General features: G+C 32.6%; 1 long non-coding RNA gene across 1 annotated transcript; it reads right to left on the bottom strand.

Annotated features, from left to right (window-relative positions):
• Positions 1-1,117: 1,117 nt before the first annotated feature.
• LOC105107358 (uncharacterized) lies at positions 1,118-1,611 on the bottom strand. The gene is made up of 2 exons (XR_838863.1): positions 1,450-1,611; positions 1,118-1,254 (listed from the first exon to the last, which is right to left on the bottom strand). It is a non-coding gene; the product is annotated as an uncharacterized LOC105107358 (long non-coding RNA).
• Between the last annotated feature and the right edge of the window lie 5,867 nt (positions 1,612-7,478).

Genomic DNA, 7,478 nt, shown 5'->3' with positions numbered 1-7,478 from the left:
GTAAGCAGCATGAAGATGGCAAGTATAGAAATGATAGAAGAATCACAGATGATCAAGTGTGAAGACTTGATTAACTCATCAAAGTCTTCAAGTGGGAGAATGTGAAACCACCCTAACATTGTTGACAAAGTCAACAATGTTTTGTCAACAATGCTAGGCACCAATTTGTCAATAATGTTAGGCACAAATTTGGTGCCGCCTACCTTATCCTTGTCTTTTGTATGGATGCTTGCCTATAAATAGGCAATGCATCCAAGCATTATACACAACACAAGAGATAAAGAAGAGAGGGTGAGAAGAGAGTAATCCCACAAAATTGTGAGGTATTTGTGAGATAGTAAGTGAGGTGTTTTTTTTCCTAATAATAGAGAGATTTTTGTTGTTCTCCTATTATTAGAGAGAAGTTGTATTCTCACATTACTTAATAAAATCCTTCTATACTTGCTCGTGGACGTAGCCAAATTGGATGAACCACGTAAATTCTTGTGTGTTGTTTCTCATTTTATCTTATCCTTACCTTTTTTCTTGTCAGGTTTGCATGCCAGCATCCTAACATTATCTAACATTATCTAGTCTATTCTAATGATAAATTATGCTTGGACAAAAGTAACAAGACATTTATTGAGCTCAGCAACCTTCTTTTCCAAGTTCCACTTCACGACGTCACACCAACTTAATTGGTTTTCTTCTTCATCTGTTCCATTTTTTAACAAACCATGTAAGATTTCTTTCCTTTTCCTCTCCTCTTCGTTGACACACATGTTTACAGCACTAGCTAGCAAAACATGTACTGGTCGACGACTGTTATTAATGAAGGCAAGCGGCGAAGAAATATTTTATGCTAATTTTGTATATCAGCCGTACTTGCTTGTCTGCCCTTGCGAGATTTGCATGCACTCAGATCTTTTTGGAGCGTGGCTTGGACCATGTTGAAGTTCACTTTAGCCAGGGCAAGTAAATGCCTATTTGTTTGCTTCTCATTCTCGTACGCGTTGATGTGCCATTTGACATCAAACCACAACGCTCTCCAGTGGGAAGGAAGTTCTAAGACATGCACCACTTGTTTTGCAAGGTCGCTTTCAATGGCACTACAATTTATACCAGTTAAAAGTATGGCTGAAAAGGCTTTAGCGTCATCCAGCGTAGCTTCACCCTCGTAAGCTAAATGTGAGGCCTCGAAGAGCTCGATCAAGCCCCTAACATCTGTGCATTTGCTTTTGTCAAAAGTGCCGTCGAAAAAGCCATTGAAGACACCTGAATTCCAGATAATCAAATTCAAGTTAGCATAATTTTATAATTTCTCCATGTTAATTAATATAATAAGAAGACTATATTATGACGACGTGAAGGGTTTATAAATACCCCACTAGTCTTTTGAATACATAAAAAAAGAAATAGATATCTATGGTCAGTTTTGAGAACAAAAGGAACCTCTCCCAGTATTTTCACCTTGTGAAACTTCATATCCGTGCAGCCTGAGGAGCTTGAAGCGTAATGCAGTGACATAAAGATTCTCTTCCACTTTGAGATTTTTATTCTTGATCGAAGCTGCTATGATGTCTAGAGATTGTTTGATTTCTTCCTCGAAGTAACTCCCCAGCCCGAGCTTTATTATATAATATGCATAGGAAATACCATAAAACAGCAATTGTATATGACTCTACACATATAAATAGAAAATATTGACTAACTAATAGATTAAATCTCCTATTTCTTCCCAACTTTTTACATTCTTTTTGGTTATGATGGATATATTTTCTAATGTTCATTTTCTCCAATCTCGAATAATATATTTTCATTATTAGAAATAATGATTCGGTTTCAGAGGCCTTTTAAAGGGATGTTATATCAAGGGTTGGAAATGGAAAGAGGACTAGATTCTGGACTGATTGTTAGGTTTAAGGACAATCTTTGCAAAATTATTTCCTGGAGTATGCAGTCTATCTATTCAACAGGATGTTGTTATAGCATATGCATGTGTTATGGATTTTGCGTCCAGAAGAATTTGACGCTATGCAGTCTTTGGTGTTGATTGCGGAGCATAATTTGACCCTCTCAAATTCAGTTGATACACGACAATGGATTTATGAGAAGGTTGGTAAATATAGTATTAAACACTTTGCCCTCTATATGTAGACATTGTTGAATCTATTCAGCACCTTTTCTTACACTGTCGCTAATATCTCGATAATTTTTAAAAATTAAATCATGAAAAATAACATTGACATTTTGTATTTTTTTGAAAAAAAATTTTAACTACTTAGCAAAGATTTTATAATACAAAATAAAAGATATCATAATTTCTTAAATATTTTATTTGAGATAAGTTATATTGATGATTTTATTTTAAATTACTAAGAGTTTGTTATGTTTTATCTTTGATAGTTTGCTATAATATTTCTGAATAAATATTATATAATTTAAAAAACATATAGTATATTTTTACTCTAGTGGCATTGAATTAAAAAAAAAACATTTATATTTTTATCTTTTTTTTAAGAAAAATAAAATAAAATAAATATTATATTTGTATTTTAAGTAAAAATTCACATATCAAATATACAATAAAATACCCTAAAAAATATAAGAGACTTATAAATAAATTCAAAAGGATCCAAAGATTATTTTATAATTTTATAATATTTAAAAATAATTTATTTAATCAAATATTAAAACAATATAAAATAAAATAAAAAGAATAAAGTTTAAACATGTGTTTTATCAAACACACCCCTTATCTCCAAATTAAAATGAATTGGCTGGGCCTCAGACTTGGGCCTACCAGCTCCTCTTTTCTGTTTTTTTTTTGGGAGCTGGGTCAACCTGGTTATTAGCCCAAGCTAATGAACCAGCACAGTGACCGGGGCTGGGAAGAGCAGCAATCATGCGTGAATCATTCATCCGTGCTGCACAGTGCAAAGCTAATTATAATTACCTTCGCGCTGTGTTTGAGGTGGCTGAACATAAACCTCCCCACACCACTCTGCCCTGCAGCATGACGAGACAGAGCAGGGTGACCCTCTCTCCCCCTGCCTATAAATATTAAAAGGCAAAGGAGGGAGACAAAAAAGAGGGGGAAGATTTTGGAAAGGATAAAGACTAAAAACGAGGGGGGGTTGGAGAGAAGATTTAGGATGAACGAGAGAGATTGAAAGAAGATACAGAGGGAGAAATAGAGTTGAAGAGAAGAAAAAAACGAAGAAAAAAAAATAAAACATAGAGATAAGAGACAAGACTAAGGGGAAGAGAAACCAGAGTTAAAAAACAAAGGATGGAATGAAGGAGAGGTAGAGAAATTTTGGGTGAAAGAAATAGAGATGAACAAAGGCAAGGGAGAAAATATAAAGAAAACAAAGAACCAAAGAGGGAAGGGGGGAGAACAAGAAACAGAGGGGGAGACTGTTTTTTGAAACCAGAGAGAGAGAGAGAGAACAAAAACAAGAAAAAAGAGAGAGAAAGAGAAAGAAAACCAGGAAAGTAACATGAGTAATAAAAGAAAACGGGGGAAAAACCACCATAAACTGTTTTCTACCACTACAAAGTTGTCATTGTGAACCACCAAGAACAGTAGCATCTCCATAAAACCATTGCAGAGAAGGGAGAACATTATTGATAGATAAAAGAGAAATAAAAGCAGAACAGAGAATGAAAAGGAAGAATAAAGAGGGAAAAAGCAAGAACAGAAACAAATGATAAGGAAAATGTAGGGAAAAAATTATGTCTTTTCAATAATTTTAAATATTTTAATTATTTTTTTGTTTTTTTTTGTTTTTATTTAATTTTTGTGTGTCAAAACATCTTGAAAATCACAAAAATATAAAAAACATAGTTGGGGTTTGAAATTAAACTAATAATCGAGGTTTGAGAATTATTAGGCCATAATTAAAGAGAAAATTTAGAATTTGATTTAATTTTGTATTTTAATATAAGGTGATTCAATTCAATCTAATATGTTATTATCTAAATATTAAAAAAAATATCATCTTAAATTTTTTTAATTAAACTATAATTTTAAAAATTGTGTAAATTACATTTGAACTCGCAGATTCAGCCATGTTGGGACAATCCTTATATAATTAAAATATTTTATTTAAAAAAATATTATTAACAATTAAATAATTTTTTATTTTTTTAAATTATTTTTAAAATTAGTATATCAAAATAATTTAAAACATATAAAAAATTTTAAATATTTTTAAAATTTAAATTTTTAAAAATACAATTTACCCCATTTTCCAATCATTTTAAAAATAGAGCACATCTCATCCTCTTACGTTACCTTCATCACCACAAGGCATTGATCACCCACTCCTTTCTCTTAAAAAATTCTCTATAGTACTTAATGAATCAATGCTTACACTATTTAAATATTTTTTTTGTTAATAAAATATTAACAACAAAAAAAACATTAGCAATATTTAAATATATTTTTATAATAAAAAAATATAATCTAATCCACAGGATATATAATACAGGTGAATTATCTAGTCTATTCTAATGATAAATTATGCTTGGACAAAAGTAACAAGACATTTATTGAGCTCAGCAACCTTCTTTTCCAAGTTCCACTTCACGACGTCACACCAACTCAATTGGTTTTCTTTTTCATCTCTTCCATTTTTTAACGAACCATGTAAGATTTCTTTCCTTTTCCTCTCCTCTTCGTTGACTCACATGTTTACAGCACTAGCTAGCAAAACATGTAATGGCCGACGACTGTTATGAATGAAGGCAAGCGGCGAAGAAATATGTACGGCAAGTGTTACGCTAATTTTGTATATCAGCCGTACTTACTTGTCTGCCCTTGCGAGATTTGCATGCACTTAGATCTTTTTGGAGGGTGGCTTGGACCATGTTGAAGTTCACTTTAGCCAGGGCAAGTAAATGCCTATTTGTTTGCTTCTCATTCTCGTACGCGTTGATGTGCCATTTGACATCAAACCACAACGCTCTCCAGTGGGAAGGAAGTTCTAAGACATGCACCACTTGTTTTGCAAGGTCGCTTTCAATGGCACTGCAATTTATACCAGTTAAAATTCTAGTTGAAAAGGCTTTAGCGTCATCCAGCGTAGCTTCACCCTCGTAAGCTAAATGTGAGGCCTCGAAGAGCTCGATCAAGCCCCTAACATCTGTGCATTTGCTTTTGTCAAAAGTGCCGTCGAAAAAGCCATTGAAGACACCTGAATTCCAGATAATCAAATTCAAGTTAGCATAATTTTATAATTTCTCCATGTTAATTAATATAATAAGAAGACTATATTATGACGACGTGAAGGGTTTATAAATACCCCACTAGTCTTTTGAATACATAAAAAAAGAAATAGATATCCATGGTCAGTTTTGAGAACAAAAGGAACCTCTCCCAGTATTTTCACCTTGTGAAACTTCATATCCGTGCAGCCTGAGGAGCTTGAAGCGTAATGCAGTGACATAAAGATTCTCTTCCACTTTGAGATTTTTATTCTTGATCGAAGCTGCTATGATGTCTAGAGATTGTTTGATTTCTTCCTCGAAGTAACTCCCCAGCCCGAGCTTTATTATATAATATGCATAGGAAATACCATAAAACAGCAATTGTATATGACTCTACACATATAAATAGAAAATATTGACTAACTAATAGATTAAATCTCCTATTTCTTCCCAACTTTTTACATTCTTTTTGGTTATGATGGATATATTTTCTAATGTTCATTTTCTCCAATCTCGAATAATATATTTTCATTATTAGAAATAATGATTCGGTTTCAGAGGCCTTTTAAAGGGATGTTATATCAAGGGTTGGAAATGGAAAGAGGACTAGATTCTGGACTGATTGTTAGGTTTAAGGACAATCTTTGCAAAATTATTTCCTGGAGTATGCAGTCTATCTATTCAACAAGATATTGTTATAGCATATGCATGTGTTATGGATTTTGCGTCCAGAAGAATTAGACCTATGATTGCAATCTTTGATGTTGATTGCGGAGCATAATTTGACCCTCTCAAATTCAGTTGATACACGACAATGGATTTGTGAGAAGGTTGGCAAATATAGTATTAAACACTTTGCCCTCCATATACAGACACTGTTGAACTATTCAGCACCTTTTCTTACGCTGTCACTGACATCTCGATAACTTTTAAAAATTATATCATGAAAAATAATATAATGTAGTATTTTATATTTAAAAAAAAACTTTTATTTAAAAAATCATTACATAACATTATAATATTATCACTTTTTAAATGCCATACTTAAAATAAATTGTATTAATTATTTTAATTTTATATTGCTAAGAGTTTGTTGTATTTTATCTTTAATGATTTACCTATAATACTTTTTGCTTTAACTCCACTGAATATTCAATTATAAATAATTTTAATTTTAATATTAATAAATATTATATAATTTTAAAAACATATAGTATTTTTTTGCTTTAGCCCCATTGAATAAACTAATAAAATGAAAAAAAAAACATTCATATTTTTATCTCTTTTTTTAAATAAAATATACCAAATATCAAATTTATATTTTACAATAAAAATTCATATATCAAATATACAGTGAAATATCCTAAAAAATAATATCCTAAAAAATAAGAGAAACTTTCAAATAAATTCAAAAGGATCCACAAATTATTTTATAATTTTCTAATATTAAAAACAAATTCGTTTAGCTAAATATTAAAATAATAGAAAATAAAATAAAAAGGATAAGGTTTAAGAGTGTATTTTAAATACATCCTTAATTCAAAACCAAAATGAATTGGTTGGGCTCGAGGCTCAGACCTGGTTATTAGTCCAAGCTAATGAATCGGCACAGTGATCGGCGTTGGGAAGAGCAGCCATCGTGAATTATTCATCCGCGCTGCACAGTGCAAAGTTAATTATAATTACCTTCGCATTGTGTAGTGTAAAGGAAGAGGCTTACTGGTTTCAGAATGAAGATGGTGGCAATGGAAGGAGTGAGGTGCTGGTCGTATGTGTAAGGATTACGAACACTACTTATCTTCATATTGGTATGATATTGTTCACTTTGGGCCTAAGTCCTCATGGATTTGTTCTTGGGTTATACCCAAAAAGCCTCATACCAATGGAGATATTTGTACATCCTTATATACCCTTGATCCTCCCCATTTCTAACCAATGTGGGATTTTGGTCGCATACCCAACAATCCTTCCCTCGAACAAAGGACTACCGAGCCTCTTCTCAAATGATCATTTATCCATCCACTCTCTGCCAACCAGGATTTTTTCATCCTCTACTTCTCTCTACTTCATCGTGTTGGGGTCAGGACACGTCCATGAAGCATCCGGAGAGCACTACCTGACTTAAGAGTTTTTGCTCTTTCTAGGTCAACTCCTCTTCACCATGTTGAGATCAGGACACGTCCATGAAGCATCCGGAGCACACCGCCTATCCAATAGAGTTGATCCATGGATCACATCGTGATTTAATTAGGGCCCACCACCTTTTGTTCGGCATTTCGAGGATT

This window comes from Populus euphratica, unplaced genomic scaffold, assembly GCF_000495115.2.
Source record: "Populus euphratica unplaced genomic scaffold, PopEup_1.0 scaffold157.1, whole genome shotgun sequence".
NCBI classification, from domain to species: domain Eukaryota; kingdom Viridiplantae; phylum Streptophyta; class Magnoliopsida; order Malpighiales; family Salicaceae; genus Populus; species Populus euphratica.
Note: the sequence above shows the minus strand (reverse complement) of the source record. Positions and strands in the feature narration are given on the sequence as shown.